This window comes from Empidonax traillii, unplaced genomic scaffold (genome assembly GCF_003031625.1).
Source record: "Empidonax traillii isolate 1590-97213 ecotype Southwest subspecies unplaced genomic scaffold, ASM303162v1 scaffold576:size640842, whole genome shotgun sequence".
Classification (NCBI taxonomy): domain Eukaryota; kingdom Metazoa; phylum Chordata; class Aves; order Passeriformes; family Tyrannidae; genus Empidonax; species Empidonax traillii.
The window spans coordinates 484,743-510,327 of NW_020955769.1; the positions used below are offsets into that span (position 1 = coordinate 484,743).

The following is a 25,585-nucleotide window of genomic DNA, read 5'->3' on the forward strand; positions in this document are numbered from 1 at the left end:
GCCTCTCTCTTTTCCTTCGATGAGAAAGATCCGAGGAACCACTATCATCACAAGAGCCAGCAAATGGTGGCAAGATTTTAAAGTGAGGGACTCACCCAGGACTCATTGGGAACTTGACCTCTGTTAACTGCACTCAAACTAGCAGGTGACTTTTAGAAAGAGGCAGTTCTTGAAGGGTTCTGCCCCTCTCCTGTGCCTGACTCCTCACAAAAGCATCCCCAGTCACAGTGGGATCTCTTTCTGCAGTGGCTCAGCACTTAGGGCATCAGCTTTGGCACTGAAGCTGGCGTAACCTGGTTTGTTGTTCCTCTGATCTGGATTGCTCACTACCGCTTGTTTCTGCATGTGTGCCCTCTACTGACTGTACTATGGACCTGGATCACTGGGTAAGATCCTGAAAAAGATTTTGGAACAGAAGGAAGGAAATTTGCTGCAGCCGCATTATGTAGCAAAGCAAGTATGTGTAGCACTGCAAGACTAATAAAAACATAGGTAACATAATGAGTGATAAGGAAGTCCCTAAACCCTCCTGGTTTTGAAGTGCAGTGTGGCCAGCCCTTTGATGAGGGATGCTCTGTGAGGTGCTTGGGCTCTGAGCAGCAGCTTTTCAAGTTATTACAGTCCTTATTTTATCCTCTTTGCTCACCAAATGACCGCACAGGCTAAGTTATGCTTCCCTAGGAGCTAACATCCTTGATGTGTTTTGTAATTTAACAAAAGCTTGAAATACCAGTTTACCAGCTCCTCTTATGGGCCTTTTCTCTGTCCCTGGAGGTATTTAAGAAGAGACTGGACATGGCCCTTAGTGCCGCAGTCTAGCACTGTGGACCAAGGGTTGGACTTCATGATCTCAGAGGTCCTTTCCAATCCATTTGATTCCATGATTCTATGATAATATTTTCTTGTGTAGGTGCTGAGCTCCAGGCAAATACTGGCCATATTTCTCCCTAGTTTCCATGTTTTGCCTTGAAAGTGTAGCTAAGATGAGATACCAGTCATAGACCTCTTTATTTGGTTGCTGTATTAGCCTGCCAGTTGTGCAGTCAAGCACTGGAACAAGTCTCCGGAGAGGATGTGGCATCACCATCTTGAAAATATTCAAAACTTCTGGACAAGGTCCTCAGCAACCTGACCTGCTTTTGAAGCTGATTTTGAGCTTATGCTTGATGTTTTTGTGCTTAGTTTTAGATGGACTTCTAAAATACCTTCCAACCTGAATTATTTTAGGTCTTAGAGCTCCTTTGTGTTGTTTAGATTTATCTCTTTGCTGTCTGGTCTCCCTTAAAAAATATACTCCCTTAAATACAATCTCCTCTGTTTTGGGGAAAAAAAAAAAAAAAAGATAGGATCCTCAGAAAAACACAGATGACCCAAGTGGAAATTTTAGTGGTACCATTACATCAGAGGAGGGCTTTAATTAGTAAGCCTGAAGTAAAGATAATCAATTCTGCCTGTATCTGTTACAGACACATGAGAGGGATGCTAAACAGATGGAGACCATCATTTGTTAAAGTGAAAGGTGTCTTCTCTAACCTTGCAAAGATCTCTATTACAACACTTTGATTCCCTTGCTGAGCAGCTCAGCAGGGCAATAACTGTGAGGGGAAGGAAGAAAGAAAAGAAGAATTCAGAAAAGTAGAACTTTGGGAAGTCAAAAACTATCATAGCTAAAATGTGGTTTTTAACTTTTACCTTGCTGGTGGGTTCTTTCTCAGGAACTGCACATATTTACCTTGGCCTGTAAAGAACAACTTCATTTCTTGTGAATTTAGCCAGGAAGAAAGGCACTGTGCCTTGCTCTATTGCTGAAAGTTTGGGCACAGGAAGAAAGAGGCAGGGCTACAGATACACTTCACATTGGAAAGACGATTCCTTTCCAGTGATGCAACATGGTCATAGGGGCTGTGCAGTGTGACTCTGTATCTGTGTTGCCTCAGAGAAAGTTCCCATTACAGAGGTGAAAGTGTTGTGGAGTGGGGCTTCACCTGTCCTCACTGTCACCAGCCTCCCTGGAATAGCCTGTCCTCTTTTCAACAGACAAGACAAGGAGACTTTGGTGGGGCTGAGCACTCCCATGTTCACAGATGCTCATTGCAGGGGGGAACAGCCTGAAAGATGAGCAGGAATTCCCACATCTGGTTTAGGAAATAAAAATTGGGACCACTAGGGACAAAAGTAATTAGGGACAAAATGCTGTAAGGTTGGAATCCTACCATCTCATATTATGAGGTATTTATGATCCTGTGTTTTCTAAGATGTTGGATCTCCTGAAGAGTGGGAGAAGTCTCAAAGGCTCAAAAGAAAATGGCAGTGTGATAAGAAGAAAATGAAGGAGAAAGGTAACAACTATAAGAAAGAAGGGATCCAACTTTGTAAGTGTCTAAGGGACTTAAGAGATCAAATCTCTGGAAAATTTAATTCACTTGAGGCACTTCTGATAATTTGCCCAATTTACCAGGAAAAAAACCAAATTATAAAAAGCTTGGCACCAGTTATGCTGGAGGCAAAACAAACCTTACTCGTTAGGTCTCTCACTACTCTGTATATCCTAAGCTGGGTGGTGGATCCCCAGGGAATTTCCCCTTGAACACATTCTTTCTTAGCAGTCAGGGAGCAACTAATGTGTGAGAGTGCCTAGAAGGAGTCACTGTTTTTGAGTGACAGCATGTAAACTGTACAGTCTCCTGTAGAAAGGCTGTCTGCTGGTATTTCAGTTCACTGATAGGGATTCTGTTTCCCCTGTAGTCTGGCCTCTCCTTGTCTGTTTGTTTTGTTATCGTTGGTATGGAGATCATCAGATCCAAGTACATTTGACATATGGAGATAACAGTCAGGAAAGGAAACACCATATGGCAGACAATTCATATCCATCAAGATCTGTCATAAACCCATTTTTAGCAATAGAAGAAGAGGAGCAGAAAAAGACAGCAGGTTTGAATTTAAAATAAGCATGCTGCTCTAACAAACAGGAGGGCCTAGGGCTTGCTTGGCTAAATGAGACCATTGGTTCTCCAAAGCCAGCACCTGCTGCTGCTTCAACAGTGGGTTAAAATCCTCTGCAGTGCATTGGCCAATTCCTTATTGACCATTGTGACTAATTAATGACTAATCACAAAGCCTTGAATGAAGACACTGGCCTGTCTAGTCTGTTAAATCACTGCCTTGGGATACTCCTGGTCTAATCCAGCTGTTCAGTCCACATTTATGGGGAGGAGAGAAAAGGGGAACACCAAACTGTACGGGTGCTAAAGGGTGAGTGGGCCTGGAGACCTCAGTGTGCAATGCATGGCTCTGTCCTCGGTGTCTTTTCTGCCCTGCAGCAACATCACATAATTGACAGGACACGTGAGACAGTCCATGTCCGTACCAGGAGGGCACTAGCATTGTCTGTTGGAAAGGTGGGCAGGACTGAATTCAGGCTGGATTCAAATCATCTACAAAGGTGCTTTGGATATGGAGTCCTGTGTCTCAGGAATGTCCTAGGCTTCAGGCTATTTCTGGGACTGACTGCCTCAGGCAAGGTGTAGATGTATACCAGAAACATGGTATTTAATTTCTTAAATTAAAAAAAACCAACCAAACAAACTGGTCCTTCATTTTGCCTGAGTTGAACTTTAGGCTGGAGAGGAGTATTTTGAAGGGTTGTATCTACTATAGACGTGGCTCTATTTGGATTATTTGGATATACTGGGAAGTTTTAAAGGAATGAGGATGCTTTCCAAGATAGAAAAATACTGTGTGTCACTAATCTATGTAACTTTGTTAATAACCAATTGAATTTTTTCTGTAGAATGTAGCAACCGTTTTTCTCTAGGGGAAACCTGGCCTTTTACCAAAGAAAGTGGCCTTTTATGTTTATGTGGTTTTCTTTTTATAACCCTGTAGAAGAGTCCTGCAGGATAGAAATGTTGCTTTGAGGATAAGCGAACTTCTGCAAGGGAGTGTTTACATTGTCCAGCCTAACAGAGGTCTCAGAGTCTCAGGCCCTCCTGTGCCAAGAGGAAGGAGCAGCTTCACGCTCCTTCTCTTGAATTCAAAAGCTGAAAAACAGAGGAGAAATAGCCCCTGTGCAGACATACACTTTGAAGGAGGATCTTCTCCCAGACTTTTTTCCTCATGTTCTTTTACATAAGTTCCAGAGGGGCCAACCTCCCATCTCTTCTGCCAATTATCTTCTCATCTGTTGTTTTCTCTGCTCCAGGAGCAGAGTAGTTGAGCTGTAATGGTGAGTTTGCTGGCACTACATTTCTGGAAGTAAGCTTGGCCAAGTGTGTCTCCTACTCCTTTCTGGGTGAACAGGAAGGATAAAGCCTTTGTCTGATCTAAAGGACATCAAAGCCCAGCCCTGCCCAGAGCATCACCACAGTGTCACAATAAGGAGGTGTTGTTGAGCATAGCAATCTTTTACAGTTGCCAGCTCAGAGGGTTTAAAATGCAAAATGGCATTTCAGTGTTTAAGAATAGCAAGTAATTTGATGGCTGTAATAGAAAAGCTTCCAATAGAAAAGCAATGTGTTCCAGAGCTGCATAACACTGCTGATAAAATTGCCTTTGGATTCCTTGTCTAATATTCCAGCCTTTCTCTCGCTCAGCAAAACACAATAGCTTGCACTAAGTCTCCCTGGGAGGGCAGCTAACAGCACATTTACTAGACACTTCAAACATTTGATCATATTTCTCCTGAGTATATTTAATATCTGTTAATGTCAGCAGCCCCAGCCTGATCAAAATACCTGCATTGCTGGGAAAAAACGTTTAATATAAAAGATGACACGGGTAAGCAATCACTTACTGATGTCTTTTGGAAATGGATGACTACCTAGGCTTCCCCTACCCCACTTCTACCTCCCCGTCCCCCACCCTGATCTCTTACCACCCTGCTGCTGTGTGCTCTGCTGAATGCATTAGAGTGGTTATTCTGAGTATACAGGAGATGCCAGGAATAGTTTCAGGTTTCCTGCCTCATCAAACCAAATTCAATCTGTAAAAAATTAATACACCCAGAAGGAACAGTTAAAAGCATCTCCAATCAATTACTGTTAAAATGGGGGCTAGAAGGCTGATTCGTTAAATGAAACCCAATCCAGCCCAGAGCTCAAGAGGCTACTGAGGCAGCAGTACAGCGATGAGTCAAGCTGTGGTGCTTCAGAGGAGGATAGCGAAGAAGGAATGGGTTGAAGCAATGAACGCATCACTCTCAGCTGCTCACTGCTTCAGGCTTGGGAACCCCCAAAGGCACACCCTTTCTTGGGCAGGCCAAAAAGTCTCAGCAGAACAAGTCTTCTTCCCAGACTTCCCACAAGGCAGCAGGAGGTGGCACAAGCCCAGCCCTTTGCAATGGCCATTTGCATCTTCTGTCCTTTCTCCCAGTGCAGCTGGAGTGAGAATACAGGATGCAGCCAGCAGCCTTGAGAGACCTGCACACTTACAACAGCCCCATGTCTACTGCACTGCTCACTCCAGCAGTTCAGAAGACAAGTCGGAATTTGCCTTTAAAACTCTTAAGTCAGAAATAGATAGATTAAAGTCATTTGATTTTTTTCTTGATATCTGAACATTGTTGACATTCAGTGTTATTTGTGAAGGAAGCTGAGACTCTCATATCATCTCTTGACTTCAGGGCCTGGAGCTTCAAGCTGCTGTTTTAAAGGTTGAATAAGTTTCAAGAACTGCCAACAAAGAGCCTTGTGGTGTAATTAAACAGAAATCTCAGTAATTTACACACAGTGGGTTCAATCTGTAACTCTTGACTGTCTCTTGTCTGGTGTGCCAGTTTTCATAAAGCTAAACTCTATTTTTTTCCCTCAAGTGCTGTCTGCTTGTTTCCAAGCTGTAGAAAATTTCCAAATCATATCTGAAGCTACATTTGAATGAAACCTTTTCAAGAATATTTTCTTGCTACGCAGTGCCTTAAAAATAAATAAATAAACACACAAACAATTAGGTACACAACCAGCTGAAGCCCATTGTCACTGCTTTGCCTCTGATTAATGTAGGTCACACTTTTCTTACTTCCAGCTATTAAGTATTTAGATCCATTTATACTTTAATCCCTTGTCTTTTTCCTGGTCCTTTGTTGCTGTGTTACATCCTCACAGTCAGAGAGCATTGAACTAAGTGGTAGAAAAATGGGAAGAGGGAGTTAAGGCAGTAATCCAGCTTTGAAATAAAAAATTGGCCTGAGGTGAGTGCTTGAATCTAAAGAGCTTACTGAAGGCAGAAGGGGGGGGAAAAATTGTGGCAGGAGAAACTGAGGCAATACGACCTGAGCCAGTACTTATCTGGATGGGGTACTTGAACACAATTCTCATGAGAAAGGGTTCATTAAACTGCACTTCCTTGAGTGTTGACCGAGTCAGGACTAGGAGCGAGAGATTTTTGGAAGGTTATGATAGGATTGTTCGGGTTGTTAGGTAAGAGAGTACTTCAGCTGGTGCCGGAGCTATGCTGCTTGGCGGGCTGCTGTGTTCAGCGAAGGCTTCATGCAGCCCTGAGGAGGAATCAGAGAGGCCCAGAGCTGCTGAGATGGGAAGGGTTTGTATTGTGCTCCTCACCTTCCCCTATATCCCTTTGTTCAGGCAGAGGAGCGCTGCACCTGAGAAATATGTTCAATTTGCTCACATATCTTTGCCTATGAGATTCAGTGTGTGTTCTGGACTTGATCTGTTCCAAAAACTGTATTTCCCTTGGAGCTGGGAAGGAAATTTTGTAGACACCAGCAACAACTGTGCTCATAGTGAGGAAACATGTCTGCCTTTTAGCTATCTGTCACTTTTTCTATACTCTTCTCCATCTTAAACAGTAGAAGCAACCTCCCTTTTGGTTAAATTAGAGGAAACAGGCTGGAGAGAGCTCAGGTAAGACCAACTGAGATATTCTTACGTTCACTAAAAGAAGTTTACACAGAAATAGAATTATTGTCATCCTCTGTCAATAACTGGACATGCTGACTCCATAATGCCCTAGGTTACACCTCTAGTTCTTTGCTGCTTGAAAGCCAAAATCAATTTCTCTATGAAATATTGAAAATAAAACACCTATTTTAAGGAGACTTTTTGGACTCCTTGCATTCTGTGTCGCAACAGGTATAAGGTGGGTTTGGCTGAAAAGAGAGAATTGTTATTTCATTTTTCCAGGTCTGGGCAAAAGGAATGATGTTTCTGCAGTCAGATATAGGGGACTGCATGGCTCAGTTTTGCCCTACACTGAGATACAGTAACACACAGTGTTGGTGCAGCTTTAATTTTAATTCAAAATAAATATTTCCATAACCTACAAAATTCCCCTAATACACTTATCCGGGAGAACACAAAGATTAAAGAAATCCTGCTAATTCCTTTATCTTTCAGATACAGGGCTGAAAACAAAGACATCCAAACCTTGAGCCATTTAGAAGAGGAAGAAGCCAAAATCTGTGCCAGAGGTTTGACTGCTGGGTTTACTCATGGCTTCAGGTAAGCTTCTTTCCCTGGGTTGTTTAGCATTTCAGAGGCCCTCTGTGTTCCTCAAGGAGAGCTGTGGATTACAGACATAAAACCTTGCATAGCTTGCAGCCAAGGCAGAGCAGGGGGAGTACAAACAAGCTAATCCAGGGTGCCTTCCTATCCAGCTGCCTGCCTCTGACCCTGGCCAGCACTACATGCTTCAGAGGAAGATGTAAGAACCTCACAGCAGGCAGATGCAGGATAATCAATCCTTTCAACCTTTTTCTCAAGCCCCATTAGATCTCATCCTGATCCTGAAATAGTTAGAGGTTGGATTAAGTCTTGAAGAATGGCATTTAATATACTATAAAAATTGTTGTTATCATTAACTCCCATGACTCTGGAAACTAATGTTATCCTTAGACAAATACATTTTCATTTTGAATCACCCTGTGTCCTTGGTCTACTATAGCAATGAGTACATAGGCTTAAACACCTGTTTGCAAGAAGTATTTAATATTTCTTTCTATCTGTGGTAATTTTGCTGTGATTTTTTTCACTGTTTGTCTTTTTTCCTGACATTATGAAGTAAGGAGTAGGGATAAAGTGAGTATGCTCTAAAGATTACATATTCCTTCCTCACATTATTGTACAAAAGGTCTCAGGGGATGAATTCTTTCAACAGCTTAAGCATTAGTTTGGCAGCCTGCTTCCAGCCCCATTCAAAAATACAGATACCCTAAACACACACCCTAATCCATACCTTAGTCCAAATTGCTGACCTTGGCTAACTTTTGTCTCAGCTTTCCCAGCATGGTTAGGATAAGCACGATCTTATAGGAGAGCTACTTTTGTAGACCATCTACCCTTTGGCAGCCCCTTTCCTGCCCTACTCAAACTGGAGTAGTAGTTTTTGTCTCTCTCCTAACCCTTTCACTCACCCTTTTTGCCAGGGCAGCCTTAACCAAGTCCCTCAGATGCCCTAGAAGTGGAAGTGGTTTCAGTCCAGAATGCATTTGCAGCTTCCCTGTTCCCTTGGCCTCCCTTTTTCTCCCTGCACCAGTTGTAGCACTCTTATTGTAGTCATTTTTAACCCTAACCTTAGCTAATGGCCTTGTCTTCTGCTCTTTCCTTAGGATGTCTTCTTAATACCTTGCTTTAACAGAAATCATGTCCCCATTTAACTTGTGCAGTATCTCTGAGGAAGTTTTCAGAGCCAGAGAAGGGACACGATGTGAAGGACTTCAGCTGGGTTTGTAGTGCTTACGTAGAATTGCTCAAACACTTTTGAGTGTTTAATTTTTAACCAGTTTTGGCTATCTGCTATCATTTGCGTACAGATTGAATCTACATGGATACATCTACAGCGATGATTTGAACAGTTTCCTTGCGTCACCTGCATTACATCTTTGCACCTGCTGCATCCCCTCCCCAACCCCGGCTCTTGACCATTCCTCCTTTACTCTCCTCCTCCCTATAACATCACGGCCTCTTTCTCTTGCATGTTGCATGCTCTGTTCTTCTCTTCTCTCCTGCTTGGAGCTTCTCGCTGAGACAGAGGCCAAGGGGCACCGGAGGGACCCATGTGTGTATTTGGGTGTGATGGGAAAGAGAATGCAGAGGAGGCGCTGCCTGTGTGAACGGGCAGAGCCCCATGCTGTGAGCTGGGGGAGGGAGGCGGGAAGGGGAGGTGTTGTTGCCCAACTGCGAGACACAACCTCTCCCATGGTGGGACAGGGGCAATTGCTGCTCAGAGCTGATGTGGTGTCCTGTGCCAGAGACACTGGGCGCGTGCCTGCTAAGGGGATACCCTGTGCAGCAATGAGGGCCCTCAGCAGTTTGGGGGTACAGATCATGGTATGGGTGTAAAAAAACCCCTGCTTTCTCGGTTAAGAAAGAAGTTCCCACTGACATTTAGATTTCTGTGCAAGCAATATTTTCCCCTTTTCCAATGTTACATGTCTTTGGTGTTTTGGTACTTGAATTTGATTACTTGGGCCAGTCATCTGGTTGCCTAAGGTTTTCCTGAATGTCATCATAATAATTCTTACTACTTACCCACCTAAAAATTTGTGGCTAGTGCATTTTTTCCATTTCAGTTCCAGCGCTTTCTAGATCATTCAAAAACACAAGCAAATTAAACAGTGTGGGATCCAGAGCGGAGCCTTGAGGCATATGACATTTGTCAGGGTGAAAATAGACTATCTTATTCTTCTTTTCTTTTCCCTTTGTTAAAGTTTTATCAAAATAATAGTTTACCTGTCTCCACTATGCTGTTTGAATTCCCATAGTTTCTCTTTTTTGTGATGTTTGCTCAAAAGCATTTTGACAGTCTGAGTAAGTCGTGGCTTTCCTCTGACACGGCCAGAGAATTATGAGGGATTAGTGAAACACTTCTGCCTTCTCTGACTATCATTTAAAACACCCCGAATACTATTTTCTTCCCATTCTTAATGCTGCTTTTAAGGAAGAATGGCTAAAACGTTTCAACTAAATGTAGCTTATTAGACTCCAAAAATCTATTTCTGTTACCGTGCTGATCACATCACCCCTCGGCACCACCAGGCTTTTAAGTGTGGAGATCAGTAGTAATTGGAAGAGCATGAAGTAATTGGAAGAGCATGAGAAAGGGCAGATTTCAAGAGCTTAGGGCTTGATTTTCCAAACAGTTTGGTGCTCATACCTGGTACTGGAGTTTCACAAACCTAACTCTGTGGGAATCAAACTGTTTTGGAAACCTGACACAGGGCTGTGCCTTGGCCTCTCCTAATAAGCTGGTGAGTCTTCCTGGCACAGTGCAGCTCTGTGAGATAAGAACTCAGCTTGTATAGATCCAGTAGACCTTTCAGTGCCCAGAAAATTAGCCTTGCTGTAGAGCAAAACAGCTTCACAGCTATTCCCCTTCCATTTTGGATGATGATTAGGGTAGAATTAACTTGATGGCCTCTGCTCTGTGCATGGTTGCATCAAGAAGATAAGTTCATGCTTTGAAGTCCATAGAGGGTACTTTGGGGAGTGTATAGGCCCATCCCCAATGTCAGACAATGAGGAATACTCTTTCTGCAACTACTTCTACATGGGGTGAACCCAAAGCCTATGAAGGTTGCTTCCATCATAAGCCAACGGAGATGGTGCAGGTGCCATTGCCTCAGGCATTCATTAAAATTCCCCTCTGACCCTCAGAGCTTCTTCAGGACTGTGAGACCCCTAAGATCAGGCTATTCATCCTACTTCTCCCAGAGAAGTGTGGCTTGTCCAGTGGGCCATGTGTTTCTTTGCAGCTGGTTCTTCAGGCTGCCATGACTAACAAAGTAGCCCTTGACTGACTGCACACGTGCATCCCTGGTATTCTGCTACTGCCTAACTCTTCTGAGAAGAAATGGATGCTGCATTTGATGACTTAGTCTAGTCAATGGACACTGTTACTGGAAGAAAAAATTCAAATTGAATAAAAAACCCAACCCAAAAAAACATAACACAAAAATCAAAACACCTGCAAAATGCTGCTCCAAATAATCCCAAGTGACTTGTCCTGTTGCTACAAGGAGCCATGCAGCTGTTACAGATACATGCAGGAAAATGATGTTATTAGAGGCATTAGGCATTTGTTCAGGGGGCTGTGGAATGCAGCCATTCCTTGGGCATTGCAGGTGTATTAAGAGGTCAAACAATCTTTCTATTTCCCTGTTTGCTTCAGAGAGTTTTGTTGAACATTCTCATTATTCGTTGTGGTATTTCTTTGATTCAAGAGGATTTCTCTACATGACTGTAGTTATTAGAATGCAGTCTGTGTGCGGTGAATGTGCTATTACTATAACAAGCTTCTCCTTGTAGTAGATATTTATTCTGAGCGCAAAGCTTTTAGTTCAGCTGTGCGTGTGGCAGTGAAGACAAGATAGGGCATGTAATTTAGAAAAAAAAAAAAAGAGTGAAATGGGGAAAAGACACAAAATTAGTAGTTCAGAGTAGTGACTTCTGTCCCTGTCTTTGTTCTGGCCTCTTTGCCAACTATTAACTTACTTTTCATTACTTTTTTTTTTGATAGAGAGAAGCTCTGTACAACAGCATTAAGACCCTGAGGATGGGAGCAAACTTTTCTTTTCAAATAACTTTCCACTAATTGCAGCAGGGCTTTAGATCCTATTAATCTGTAGATAAATTGCAGAAAGCCTCTGAATCCCTACACAGTTGTTGGGAATCCTTTCCGATCCTTCTCCAGAACTTGCCTTCTTTTCCTTGTCCACAACACCCTTTCAGAGGGTGAGAAAGGAGAAAGGGGCGGCAGAAAGAGGTTATTGGGGGGGGGGGAACAGTCAAACACACCACGCAATCCTCTGGTTTAGCGAGAGAAGGCAGAGGCAATGAGAACTTTCTGTGGGTTTAAGAACAGTAGGAATACTGTCATTACCAGCAACAGATAATTAAAGACATTATAATGAAGATAGGAAGTGAAAGGCATTATGTCATGGTTCCTACTCTACGTTTGAAAAGCCACAGCATATGGGCTTGGATAAGGCTGATTACTTCCCAGAAGAAATAACCGAAGAATCTGCTAAACATTATCTATTAGGACAACATATATCTAGGAGTCTTGAGAAGGTTGGTTTGGGAAACATCTAGTTTTAATGAACGTGGGAGTGCTGGCAATATTGCAGACAACTGCAAAGGTCTTAGGTTTTGCCAGTAATTCAGAGGTGTGTAACAGCAGTGGCTATGATAGTTATAAGCTGAACAACCTGAAGTTAATATCTGGCAAAATATTGCACAGGGAAATATGAGGTTCCGTTTCTAACTAGAAATATAAAATAATATCAGGCAACATAGCTTTCAAGGAGGGAGAGCCTGCTAAACAGAACAACTTTCATTTTGTATGTGATTTCAAATTCAGTTGTCGACAGTGACTCCAGAGAGATAATGTGCTTTTGCAATGTGTTCAGCATGGCCCAGCACAATATTTTGACTTGAGTCAAAAGAGGCAGGGAATGCTGACTGATGGGAGTGAGGTTTTTATGAAATAGTCTGTGTCTGGTGTTATTTCAATTTCTCCGTCTGTGATCTTGAAATAAATACAAAATTGCTGCTGATAAAATCTCAGGATGACACACAAACTGAAGGAGTAGCCAATAATGATGGGAACAGAGTGGTTACACAGAGAGATAAAATAGTGTAGTCTGCAGTGTCCATTTCAATGGAATGCTTTTTAATGTTGCCAAATGCCAAGTCATTCACCTGGATTGCAGGAAAAAGGAACTGTTCTGATCTGGTCAACTCTTATTCATGGTAGCCCTAACACAGGATTTTTTTCTTTTTCTTTCCCCTTTTTTTTTTTTTTTTAATCTTGAAATATCTGTTACTAGAGGGTAATACGCTCGGATCTCATAAGTTACTGTTTTGCAAATGTATTTTTGCCAGCACAGACTGTTTTAGCTGGTTGTGTATGTTAATGTTAGCCTCTTACAGGTGAGGATGACAGTGTTGTACCAGCAACGAGTGACTCAGAGTCAGTGGGGGTGTAAGTGACTGTTGAGACCTACTCAGTGCTCAGCACATGTCACTCTGCTAATGATTTTACCCTTCTCCTTGTGTGCTTTTCCCACCCAGGGACAAGCTGATTAAAGTGGCTCATATCTTCCTTGAACTTGGTGCTATGCTTACAACTAAAGATTCGTGCACTGGCTGATAAATTACGCCTAGTCAAATGTGCACTTAAAGTTCCTTGAAGCACTCTCCTGGACAACTGCCCCTCCCAGTTCATTATTTGGGCATTCTTGTACCATCTGTCCAAAACATGAGCCCAGGTTATTGCAGCTGGGTCTTCGTTAATAGACTCTCAAGAGTCAATCTTCATGCTGTGAGGTTTGAAGAGTGATTAGCATCTCATACTGTCTTGGGCAGAGTAGGGAGAGAAAGTCATAGTAGCAGAATTTCTCCAGCTTGTGCTTGCTTTACAGCATCGAAGACTCGTACTTCTACAGAATAATGTAAAGACAATAGAAGGGGAGTCTATTTCCTGTTAATTATTAGGAATATCTTGATTTCATCCAGGATCTTGAGTGAAAGTCAAAAATCTTAGAGGAGAAGTTGCACAAATGAAGATGAATCCGTTAATAGATGCTCTATTTAGTAGCTTTTTCTCCTCAAAATCAAACATCACCTACCCTCATGAAAACCCACAAAGTCTTGTAGAATATTTTATGGCCACAGATTTTAGGTACGTTGTCTCCATATATTTTCTGACAGATTCTTATACCAGACACACGTCGCCAGGGTACTGGGCTCAAGTCCTGATTTGCAGGACCATCTTCCTTCCATCGCTTCAAGGTGCTCCTCTGCACGCTCAAGGACTCCCAATGAACAAATTAAAAAGTTCCTGCCACTAAGCTTGTGGGAGTTGATGAGATCACAGCCTGGGAAAACAGTTAGATTTATTAAAATAGGGTCTTGAGTATTGAACCAATTTCTTGAACTTGCTTCTCTTGTTGTTAACCCTGACAGATCAATGGGTTTAAATTTCTTTTTCTAAGCAGGTTTTGATAAAAACCAAATGTTTCTGTGAATTATTCTCTCTTTCTTTCCAGGAGATTGCTTCATGGTACCTACTGAGTTATAAGCATCATAGTGGTTGTTAGAAATTTTTTTCCCTTGTTATGGTCTCATATTTAAAAGAATGAGATGATGTTGATTGTACTAATTATGCATCTTTCAGAACTTATTTGGTAGATTATATACGGCCTCCTCCTGCTACTGACCAATCAATTACATGGGTATGCCTGCATCCGGACTTTTTTAAACCACCTGAACTAGCAGTATGAGAAGGATTAAGAAGATTGTATCTTTGCAGGGTAGGCTTTGCTAAGAGCTAAGGTCTGAGATTGTACCTAAGCCTGGCTCTCCTCTTGCTGCAGTAGAAGTAAAAGCGCTGGTGTAAAATTAATTTATGTGGTGCTAACAATCAAGGAGATAGGTCCCTTTCTCTAAAAGTCCCCAGGCTATGGATGTTGTTTCAGGTCTGTTTACAGGAGAACTGATGAGTTCAACAAGAACCAGAAGGGAAACATGAACCTGCTTCACGTGGTGATGTAGCAAGAAATGAGATCCCTTGGGAGACCTGGACCTGAACTGCTGTCCCAAGGTTATGGGGCCTCCTTTTTGCCGCTTCCTTCACCAGCCTGTGCGAAAGAAACAGGTGCAATCTCCTTAAGAATGAAGGACTCAGTGGGGCAGAAGTCTTTCTAGGCTCTCATTTCTTCCAGCTGCTTGTAGCAGAAGTCAAACAAATTGCACGTGACCATTAGTAAATAGCCTGGGGGACTTCCAATGCTCTGTTCCTAATCTCTGAAGATGAAGATCTTGCAGATGACTACCTCTGTATTCTTCCTTGGGATAAAGCTGTCTGAGCTGTTCCTTGAGGTTCCTCTGAGGGGCCTCCTGGGCTTGGTCTGTCCAATTTCATGACCCTCAGCAGTGGAGCAGGAGTCATTGGGTCATTTCATTTTTGTGGGGGTCTTGCAGGGGCTGGTTTGGTGCCAGGATCTGTGCTTGGGCAAGGGTATGGAGTAGGGGACAGGAAAGTGCATGGCAAGGAGCTGTGAGTTTTGGGTGGCAGGCACATGAGGAGTAATTTTCAAATTCGCTGTGTCCCTTTCTCTGAATCTTGTTTGGGGCTCATATTGCCTGTGACCATCTTGCACCACTTCAGCAGCTGACACCCAGGCTGGGCGTGTGGTGCCTCTGCACCGTGGGGGACTGTGTGTGCAGACTTGGGGGGATGAGAAGAAAAGGACAGGTTTGGTTTGTCCTCTCAGTGTTGCCTTTTAGGTTGCCTCTCTATGATAGAGAAATCTCAACATCTGTAAATATTTCTGTCCTCCAGAGAAGATATTGCCTGTATTGCATTATCTGTGAAAAATCCTTGCCCCAAAACCTTATTTGTGGCTCCATTAACCTAAAGAACTCATCTGAATGCTCCATTTGCTTTTTAAATAAAGAACAAGTGATTGCTGAGGACTTGCATCCCTATCATTTTGTGTTGCTTTCCTCATTATGAGAGGAACATAAGGGTCCCAGATCATTATTTCTGACTCTGTCATTAGCAAAGGTCTGGAAAGCATGTTTTCACTCCATTAGCCTTCAGAAATAAAAAGAATGATTGCATAAGTCGAGAATAATTATTTCAACCAGCTCTTCTCAATGTATTGCTGTGGAAGAGGCTGGGGTCTAAACACAAGCTGACAAATTAATTTATATTATTTGTATTTTCCAGAAAAACCACCATGTTCAGGACTGATTTAGCAATACAAATGGCTTTATTTGTGGTTTTATGCTCTTCTCTGGTCACTTGTGACAAACACTAGGAAGATTTTTTTTTTTCTCACAGGATGTCTGCCAGGACTCCTGCAATTTACCCCTGGAGGAGTGGTAAAACAAAAACTCCTACATCTGTCATAGTCCTTTTGTTTCTCAGAAGTGCGTGGATACCTGTGTTCACCAGCACTGACCTCTTTCTCTAATGATACCCTTCCGTGATGTTGAAGTTTGCAGTTATATGACTGCACGATGGCATTTGAGTCCAGGGGAGGTCCAGATGGTCTGAAAAGAACCATTTCCATGTTCAGAGAAATTTCTTCTTTGCTTCAAAGTAAAGATGGAATGACCCTACTTTTCTTCCTGTTAGAAGACCAAAATGCAACCTTTTTTCTTCTGGGTACAGTATTAATACTTGCCAGATGTCTGATGAGAACCAGAATTACTTGGTGAGAGATGCCAGCCACAAATAGGGCTCAAGCAGCATGGGCTCTTTCATGGTGTCTTCAAATGAGGCAGCATGAGCGTGTAGGGACAGGCTGTGAGTCGGGGCCAGTGAGATGGAGTCTGTCCCACCAGTGTCCCACTGGTGGTTGTCAGTGGAGACACGCTGCTCCACAGTGCCTTGGGTCAGCTCATCCAACAGCAAAGAAAGGCAGTAAAGGTAGGATGATATGATAATTCAGTCTCTGATAGAAAGTACTATAGAAGAAGTATTGTTTCTTATTTTGACTGAAAATGCTCTTGGATTGCTGGAGAAAGTAAAGTTAATTACAATGCAGCTGAGAGCTTGGAGTGAAACTGTGTTGAAGGACACTATTTAGTCCCCTTTTCCAAATTAAATAGACTTTTGAACCTTTCCTCTAAAATGACTAATGAGCCAATTGGCATGAAGGAAAGCATCTCCTATAGATCTGTGCAGCTCCTTTCACAGCAAGTTTCCCAACTGGAGTTTTCAGTGAAGGTAGGAAAGACCATATTCTCCTTGTCAGTGAAAAGTTGTGAGCAGTTGTATTTGCAAGGTTTTTCTGACAGGTGTGTGGTTGCCAAATGAGATGCGAATTGAAAACACAGGTATTCTGTGCACAGAAGGCATTCAATAAGAGGCAAAGGTGATGAGCACTGAAAGGAAAACCCAGGTGATAATGTGAATCATGATATCGTGCCAGAATTTTATGTTAATTGCACACCTTGTTTTCCTCACCTCAGAGTGTGCTAGTTCCTAGGGGAGGAAAGAGTTCAAAAACTTGACTCTAGCAAACCCACAGAAAGCCTGCAGTCATTCACACATCACTATTAAGCCAAATCATAATCTGAAAGACAAAGAAAGATGTCCTCTATCTAACAGTGCTGTAAAACAATTATCATCGTTCCTTTCTGCCTTGGACAATCTTCATGGAAACCCAGCCAGAGCATCTAAGATAGATAGATAGAGTCCTCTGACCAGCAGGGTAAAAAGGACAGTGTCAGTCCTGAGACAAAGGAATCAGTCTTAGCCTTGAGACTGACCTCTAAAGGATCTGAGCCCAGGCATGCAAAGAATAACAAGTGGTACATGTCATAGTAGCTTGTAAAAGCAGGCACTGTAGAAGCCGACGTGGCTATCACATTTGCTGGAGGATTCACGGTAGAGGCAAAAGCCTCATCGAAATAGCCCAGAGAAACAATGGGGAATACCTAGGGAACTGTGAGTTTTGGCTCGAACCTACAAACCAATACTGCCTAAGGAGTCTTTCCGCTGTGCCTTTTGCAACCGGACTTGCCTATCTCTCATTGGCCTTTTTAGCCATCGGCACGCTTGCAGGAAGCGTGAGCAGAGTCTGCCTCAAATCTTCGCTCACAAAGCCTAGCCATGATGATGACGATGACAAACTTACATGAGACAGGCCCTCCTCCCACTCCAGAATTGCATCAGTGACAGACAGACTGAGGAGGTGTTTTGGAGCATTTGGATGATAAGCACCCGGATCTCCTGATAGACCTCAAGGCTAGAATTATTGCCAAATAAAGTAGAGTGGAAGCAAAGGTACAAGATGAGATAAGGAACACCGTGTTAAGGGCTTCTAGAAGGTTACACTGCACTATTTAGTGGTCTCTTCTGGCCTGGATTCCACATGTTTGTGCAGCATAAAGCTGCTTTCCAACTTCTTTTCCAACAAAGGCTTTTCCAACTTCTGCTTTGCTCTGCTCCAACAAGGTGTTTCAAGCTAAAAGGTGATATTTTGCTATAGCAGTCCACCTGTGAGGCCCAGAATTGAGAGGAGATCCTTCGGACTGTGACATGCACCTCCAGGCTCTCATCTTCAGGTTGCAGGACACGTCTCTGTGAGCTTCCTGTACTGAGAGATTCATACCCTGGGTTGCTGAAACAGCCTTGCTGAAACGTGGCTGTGTCGTAATTAATAAATACACTAATGGAGTCTTCATTGGTTATTAGGACATTTAGAAATTTACTCTGGGAAACCTTTCAACTCCATTAAATCCACCTTTGTCACAAGATAAAGTGCTGTTCATAATAGGCTCATTAACATGCAGACTGCAATTCGGCCTCATCCATTAACAGCTGGCAGGTAGGAGTTTCCAAAAAGACCCCAAGAAACATTTTCCCTGACCAGGGCCTGGCTTCCTCAGCATGTCTGCTAGTTCTGTGTTGGATGTTTCATGACAGGCAGCTTTTCTGCTATCTTCCTTGTGCCATTTAAGTGTACTGCCAAGACCAGCTGTAATCAGTTAGGGATCTGGAAAAATCTGCCAGGAGTTTAAACCCTGCTGCTGGGGTCTTTATTTGACTCAAAAGCTGTCATGAGCAGAAGATGCCAGCCCCATGCAGCAGCCATGGGCATTTGCCTGCTCTGTCCTGCTTGGCTGACTCTCATTTAGAGCCCAAGTGTCAACTGCTCTGATTAAGTGCATTAGAGTCAGGCGTGACGATTAACAGTGGATGATAACAATGGCATTTCAGCGGTGGCTAATAGGCTTCCAAACTTAATCTCTCACGCTCTCACAGAGATAAAGAATAGATAATTCTTCCAGAAACAATGATTAGACAATAAACTTTGTATTTGCTCTCTGCTGATGAGCTATGACGGCTGGTTTCACCCAGTGGCACTTTAGAGACCCCAAGGCTGGAGATGTTGCCAGCTCAGGATTTTACGTCTTGCAGGTCTGTCTCCTGGAGCATGGAATTAATGTCTTTGTTCTTTCCTTCTTTCTAAAAAGCCCAGATCTCCAGCCAGCTACTCACAGGGAAATACAGACTAAGGGAAATTGAAATTGTCCCTAAGTAATCTATCTGTTCTTACAACTTTTGGACAAAACTCACAATTTCGGGGCATGATTTATTGATTTGAATTCTGAGGATTGTCAGTCCTGGGTCTGCCACATCCACAGCAGTAGAGAGAGCTTTAAAATTGTCACTGGGCTATGAGGCTCAGTAGAAAAGCTAGACTGGGCTGCAAGGATGACTTTGTAAACACTGAGAACAGCTTCTCTGAATGGAAAGAAAGCCTGTCAGTGGACTGAGGTAAATTAGATGTTTGACATGAAGATTTGAGGCTTCAAGGTGTCACATTTTAGCAGCCTGAATGCCAGGACACTGGGACTTATCAGTCCACTGAAACACAGATTCAGTGAGTAATCAAGTTTTGATGAAACTTTCTGTTGGATAGGATCCATGGACCAAAGCAGACTAGGTTCAAGAGAGCAAAGCTCCTGCTGAAATTGTAAATGAAACATGGAATGCCTGCTTTGTTTTAAGATGGTGCCGGTCATGAGAAAACCTTCATCCCCTTTAGACCTGTCCATCATCCAACAGTGCAGAAATCAGTAAAACTGTGGGTGAGGCACTGTGTCGCTGTAATAAAGCAGTGTCCCACAGCTCTGTATTTCAGGAGTTACCCTTTGCTTCTTAGATTCTTACAAAGAAAAACTGTTCTTTTTAATCTCAGTTCAAGTCTCACCTGTGTTGCTTCTGAGCCGCCTGGCAGGAGGTCAGGTCTTTCAGAGATGTTTTCCACATCCTTCTTGACCAGCCCTAAATGCAAGGTCTAGAACTAGAACATATAATGCTAGTGGCACATTCAGGGAGAAAACTCTACTTTTGGGGACAGGCAGGACAGCTAAGCAGAGTATACATCCCACTGCTAGAGCATAATGCGATTTAGTGGACAAACAGCAAGACATTATAGTTAGGTTTTACAGCTGCTAAACATATTAGTCCCTAAACAAGCATCTAATGGGACTTTAAGCCTTGATTCCTTTGAAACATCAGGCTTCAGAGGAAAGCTATTTTCTTACAGCACTAGCATTGTGTCTTCAGGCTGTGGGATATTATTAAAAAAAAGTCAAAGCAGAGTTCCTCCCTAATGTATCAAGTCTCATTCAGTTTGTATTTTTGCATTTTCTCCTGCACAGAACTCCTGCTCCTTTTCACTCTGCCTCTGGTATCCCAGCTGTTCACATTTTCTTTGCTTAGGCTTCATGAAATGAACCCAAGAAGCAGAGTTCTATGAAGACAAGAGATTTGTAATTAGCTCCACCTTTTTCAGAGAAAATATTGTATCTGTGTCTTGAACTGTGCTTTGTTGTAGCAGCATGGCACAGTTTCTGCAATCATGTCTTACCAGTTTGCTGAGCCCTTATCTTTACAGCAACTATATCCCTACAGATCTCCCATGGAGGAAAAAAAAGATATTCATTGTAACCATAGTTGGGCTGTCCTGAACCTCTCTTTGAAAATCAAAGCAGTTCAATTACTCTTTTTATTCTTCATTTTTACCCATTTCTGCATTGCTGGTTGTATCTGGGGTACAAGATGATCACCAAAATACAGGTCAAGGTTGGGATTTAGTTGAGGTTTTTTTCTTGTAATATACTGAAACACTTCACTAGGCTTTGGCATTGTGCTATTCTCCTTTTAAGGAAGTTTTTTTTTCTTCTAGCCGCATTTAAGATCCTTACCTTGCTTGTGTTATACCCTGAATGGCTTTAACTCATTAAAATAGCAGAAACCACCCCAGAAATTAGGATCGTATCCTGCCAGGCTAATGATTCATATAGTTCACTGGGGGGTTTGTTGAGCAACAAGAGTTGGATCAAGGGGCCAGGAGATGGACAACTTAGCTCACAGGATCAGGAGAAGTGGGGAGCTAAAGAAAGACAAGGGGCCAAGAAAGAAGGTCCCTTTCTTTCAGCCGAAACATCTGTATTGGTTCAGCTGACCATGTACCAAGACTTGGTTTCACCCACGGTGGAGCAGGTTCGGTAGCTCCTTCTGGTTACATGGTTCATTTGGAAAAGCTATTTATTTTTCAAGTTGAAAAGCTATTTTTTTTTATTTTTATTTTCTGACATGGTATTAAAGACAAACAGCAGTCCTAACTGTAGACTCCTCTTCCCACTTTCCTTTACAGAGTCACAGGCTGTTCTTGTTTACAGGTGTCATCTGAGAGAGGCTCTGAGGTCTGTGGACTGTACAGCTGGACAGACGTTTCTTCATTCTAATTGACTTGCAATTCTTTTTTGTATAACTGGGAAGGCAAAATGCCTGTACCTCAATAAAACTCTGCTTCCTGCACTTGGTCGTCCAAGGTTTAAATTTATCATGTGTACTTTGTTCCTGCCCAGGCTTCTCCTCAACACCCCATGTTGTCTATTACTGTGTATAAAAATGATCTGTGTTGACACAGGACTGAGAGGGCACTTTGTATTATCAGCTCCAGCATTTGCCTGTGTGCTTTATTTCATGCAACAAAAGCGTATTTCACAGCAAGGTGATTTCTTGAAAGGTTTTCCACTGACAATTTGTCTAAAAAGAGATGCTGCTAGAGAAGGCAGAAAAGTGTGTTTCTTCAACCCATTCAGCAAAGTTACTGATGAAATTGCTCAGGGACTTGATGCTGCTGCTATGGACCCAGGTGCATGCTGTGCTTGCAGGGCTCCTGGTCCTGTTGGTATAATGGGAAGGGGAACTACTCCTATTTACATGTTCTGGGGGCAGGAGCACTAAGCTGCAGTGTTTCATCCAAGCTCTCTGAGATCACCACCAGCCTCTGGCTTGCTCTGCCCTCCCTACAACCTGCCTACCTGTGCACGCCAGCCTGGTTGGTCCTCAACAGGTCATGTTGTCCTGCCCTGAGCAGGGATGTGCTTACTGTGCACTGTTCTCTCTTCTACAGCAGCAGACTCTTTCCACTGCTGCTGGCTGAACGGTTTTTAATTATCCTCTTTGGACTTCTGTGCACCATAATCAACAGTTAATTGCAAACAATCAGACAAATTGGTGTTCTAGGGAAGGAGAGAAGAGTGACAGAGAGAAGCAGCGAGTAAAGCAGGAGCTGACTCTAGTGATGGGCACGGCTAATGGCAAGCAGATGTTCTGAGTAGAGGGTGCTTAGTGGAAGAGGGTCTGCAGTGAAAGCCAAAGCATCTCTTCTTTCCTCTGTCCCTGAAGCATCTTCACTTTGCAACTTACTTCTGCCACATCTCCTCCCTTGTAAGACAATACAGCTTGGTTTTGCAGGCAGTATTGTTAGATCCCACTGAGGATCTGGGGAAAACAACTCACTGGAGAATGGCAAATAAGGAGATTAAAAGTCACAGCACCGAGTCTGACAGAGTTCAAGAAGCATCTGGACAATGCTCTCAGGCACACGGTGTGATTTTTGGGGCTGTTCTATTCAGGGCCAGGAGCTGGACTTCAATAAACCTTGTGGATCCCTTCTAACTCAGGATATTGTAGGATTCTATTATATTATAAAGTAGCAGCAATGCTGCTGGTTTTCCTGTGTTTACCCAGATGTTCCCTAGCATTTCAGGGGTGTTCTATTGGGCTGGAGGTAAGCTTCAGGGAGGTGAAGGCCTTGAAGAAGTGGCCCCAGCATGTGACACTATCCCAGCTGCAGCACAGTCTTTCCAGGCGGATCAGCCAAGCACAGGAAAGACCTCCTGTGCCTAAGGCTGATGTTTTACTATCAGTGCACAAGGGCTGCCATGTTTTGGCTTTTGCCCCTCTTACTGACATTTCAATGCCAACATTAGCAGCAAAAGGGGATTAAGGGGGCCGTTGTCTGTCCAATTTTTGTAATTTTTCTGGTTGCCCCGATCTTGGGCGGGGTTGGCTGTTTCTTCTAAATTAGGGAGCGCGCTCTCTCTCTCTCTTTTTTTTTTTTTTTTCTTCTTTTTTTTCCCCTAAAATCATTACGGCTTTTTAAGCAATGCTCGCCAGGACGGTGCCGGGAGGGGGCAGCACTGCCCCGGGCAGCCCCGCCCGCCCCGGCACCGGGAGCCCTTACTCCGGGCACTGCGCTCCAGGCGCTCCGGGCGTACATCACAGCCCTGCTCCCGCCGCCTGCCCTTGTGGTGCTTTCCTGGGATCTAAAATATTAATTAAGGGAAAGGGGGTGGGAGGGGTGGAGGGAGAAAAAAAGGGAAGAAAAAAGAAGAAGAAGCCCTTTTACAGCGCGCCACTATATTAAACTTACAACGCTATAAATCGGCACCGTAAACCTGTAAGTCAGGGGCTGGGTGTTAGACAAACCTGACACGCTGCTGGGGAAATGGCAGAGATCTTAACAAACTGCATCACATACAAGTTTCTGCAATGTACATAAAACTTACTATTTTGTACCCCTATTAGTTGGGTTTTACAACGTTTTCAGGGACCAAATAATAAAAGCGGCAAGCAATACAGACAAGCAAATCAATTCAGAAAAATAAAAGTTGACGTGAGCTTGCATCCAAAAAGTGAGTGACTGTTCAGGCTGCTTTATTTGTTTGTTTGCCTGTTCGAGAAGGTTTGAGAAATCTGGGTTAATTTAAAAATGTTTTCCTTCCAGTTTCTTTCATTGCATTGCTTCCTGCAGGTCAGGGTGGGCACTGCTAGATAATGAAGGCATGGTAAAATTGGTTATTTGTGAATATATTTACAGTCTGATCTCTGGATTTTTACCCCTGAAATGAAAATCAGCTGTTTTGATCCCTACTGCTTTTGTGTGTTCACAGATGATCTCAAGGGGCATATTCTCCCCCTTTCTCCCCTCACCCCCTCAGTAGAAAAAATACTCTCCTGTTTTGCCCATTTGTTTTGACCTTCGAAGTCTTATCTCCTGTCTTTCTCCTCCTCACTAGAGGAACCACGACAAGAACTTTTGCAACCATAAATAGTCATGTCATTATAAAGCAATAACATGGGCTGTAGCTCTCCCTCCCTGGGAGAGGTGAGCCAGGGTGTGCAGCTTGTTAGTCTCCTTTTCCGTGAGAGAAAAGGAGAGCTGCACTTCATTTTGAAGTTTCATGAGACATCACAAATCAGGTCCTCTGGCAAAGAGGGGAAGCAAATGCCAAATATGCTGAAGTGAGTAACCACCCATAGTGAAGAAAATCCTTTAATGTGAGCACAGTGTAGGTAATGCAGTATTTATTTACCGCAGAAAACCTGCAAAGAGCACAGCATTGATTTCTTGGTTTTTGTTTTTCAGGTCGGTTTCGTGGGGCTTGGTCTGTTGGGAGGATTTTCTGAGAAGCATCTGAGTAGCTGCTAGCTGGATGGCTTCACTTCTGACCCCCCCAACCTGAGTGAGGTTTGCTGCTCGCAGTATTCCTGGAATGACACAGGGGCTCTGGCTGGAGTCAGGCCAGGGTATTAAATGAGACTGCTTTTGTGGCACTTCTGCATTTGATACGTAGAGGACAGATTTCCCGCTCATGTCTCTGCAGTGTTTGACTTTGTTGACCATGAAACCCTTCATATCCCTGCTGAGGAGGGGGGTTGCAGTCTGGTGGGAGTGGTTCAGTGGGACACACCCAGTTAGTAGAGATGTGAACGTACATCACTACTGCTAATGCCCAGATGTGATGCTGTCAAACAAGGACCTATCCTTTTCCCTTTTTGCTAACCCAACTGAGCACAGAGTCATCGGGGTGTGGGAGACATTGCTGCAGCCCAGAACACTTCAGTAGCTCAAGCCAATTGCGCCATCCCCTCCTCTCATATTCTAAGAGAAGTCTCAGTCCTTGGAAGCCCTAGTAGCCTGGATCAAAGTACCTAAAAAAGTAACCTTACCAACACCATCTGAATTATATGAGGGTCTTGCCATTTCCTACTGATGATTCTTTCTGATATCCTCCTCCAGTAGCTATAAGCATTGGCCAGCGTCTCTGAAATGTGGGAAAAAACCCCCACCTGCAACGGTTGGCACTTTTCTTACTGAGACGACCAGCAATTGAAGATTCTCTTGCATTTCTCATGAACAGGGAATGTTTGCTGCTACTGGAACACCTGTCCCTCCTGACAAGTGCAGGGTAGCACAGTGTTCCACCAACAGCATTGTGATTGGCCTTCAGGGGTTTCCACCTTCCCATCCCATACACTGGCCTCAAAGTGGTGCCAGGACCTCAGGGTTATCTGTGCAGTGTATAATCTCTCTCCCTCAGTCTTTTCATGCACACACATTACCCTCCCCACATAATGCTTGTCTCTAATTTTGTGTACACTCAGGCCGTACAATTTCTAAAGAGGGTTAAAAATATCAAATGAATTAGGAAGAAAGAGGTGAAAAGAAGCATTTTGAGGGCTGGTAGTGCTAACAAGAGAGGCAGTTTCTGGCTTTCTTTGATACCGAATTTAATTGCAGGTATCCAGGGTTTAAAGACCTTGTGTTATTGATGGGGGTGTGTTAGCAACAGGAGGGATTGACTCTAACATTAAACTGGAATTTAACATGTACAGTAGGTTGTCAAGAGAAAAAATAAGAACAAAGGAAACTGTTATTATCTCTTATTATTATCTTTTAATTCCCCCCCATTTCCCTTCTGCATGCTCTCTCTCTGTCAGCCTTCTCTCTTTCAATAATTACAAT

At 43.2% G+C, this 25,585-nt stretch overlaps 1 long non-coding RNA gene across 2 annotated transcripts in view; it reads left to right on the top strand.

The window, feature by feature from the left end:
• The window catches only part of LOC114064752, a 36,515-nt gene extending 11,909 nt beyond the window's left edge, over positions 1 to 24,606 (top strand). Inside the window, exons 2-4 of one of the 2 annotated variants that reach the window (XR_003572804.1) lie at positions 7,350 to 7,454; positions 23,591 to 23,624; positions 24,206 to 24,606. This is a non-coding gene — a long non-coding RNA (uncharacterized LOC114064752). The remainder of the gene's footprint in view (positions 1 to 7,349; positions 7,455 to 23,590; positions 23,625 to 24,205) is intronic. The other variant, XR_003572805.1, reaches the window with a different exon arrangement.
• The last annotated feature ends 979 nt before the right edge of the window (positions 24,607 to 25,585 follow it).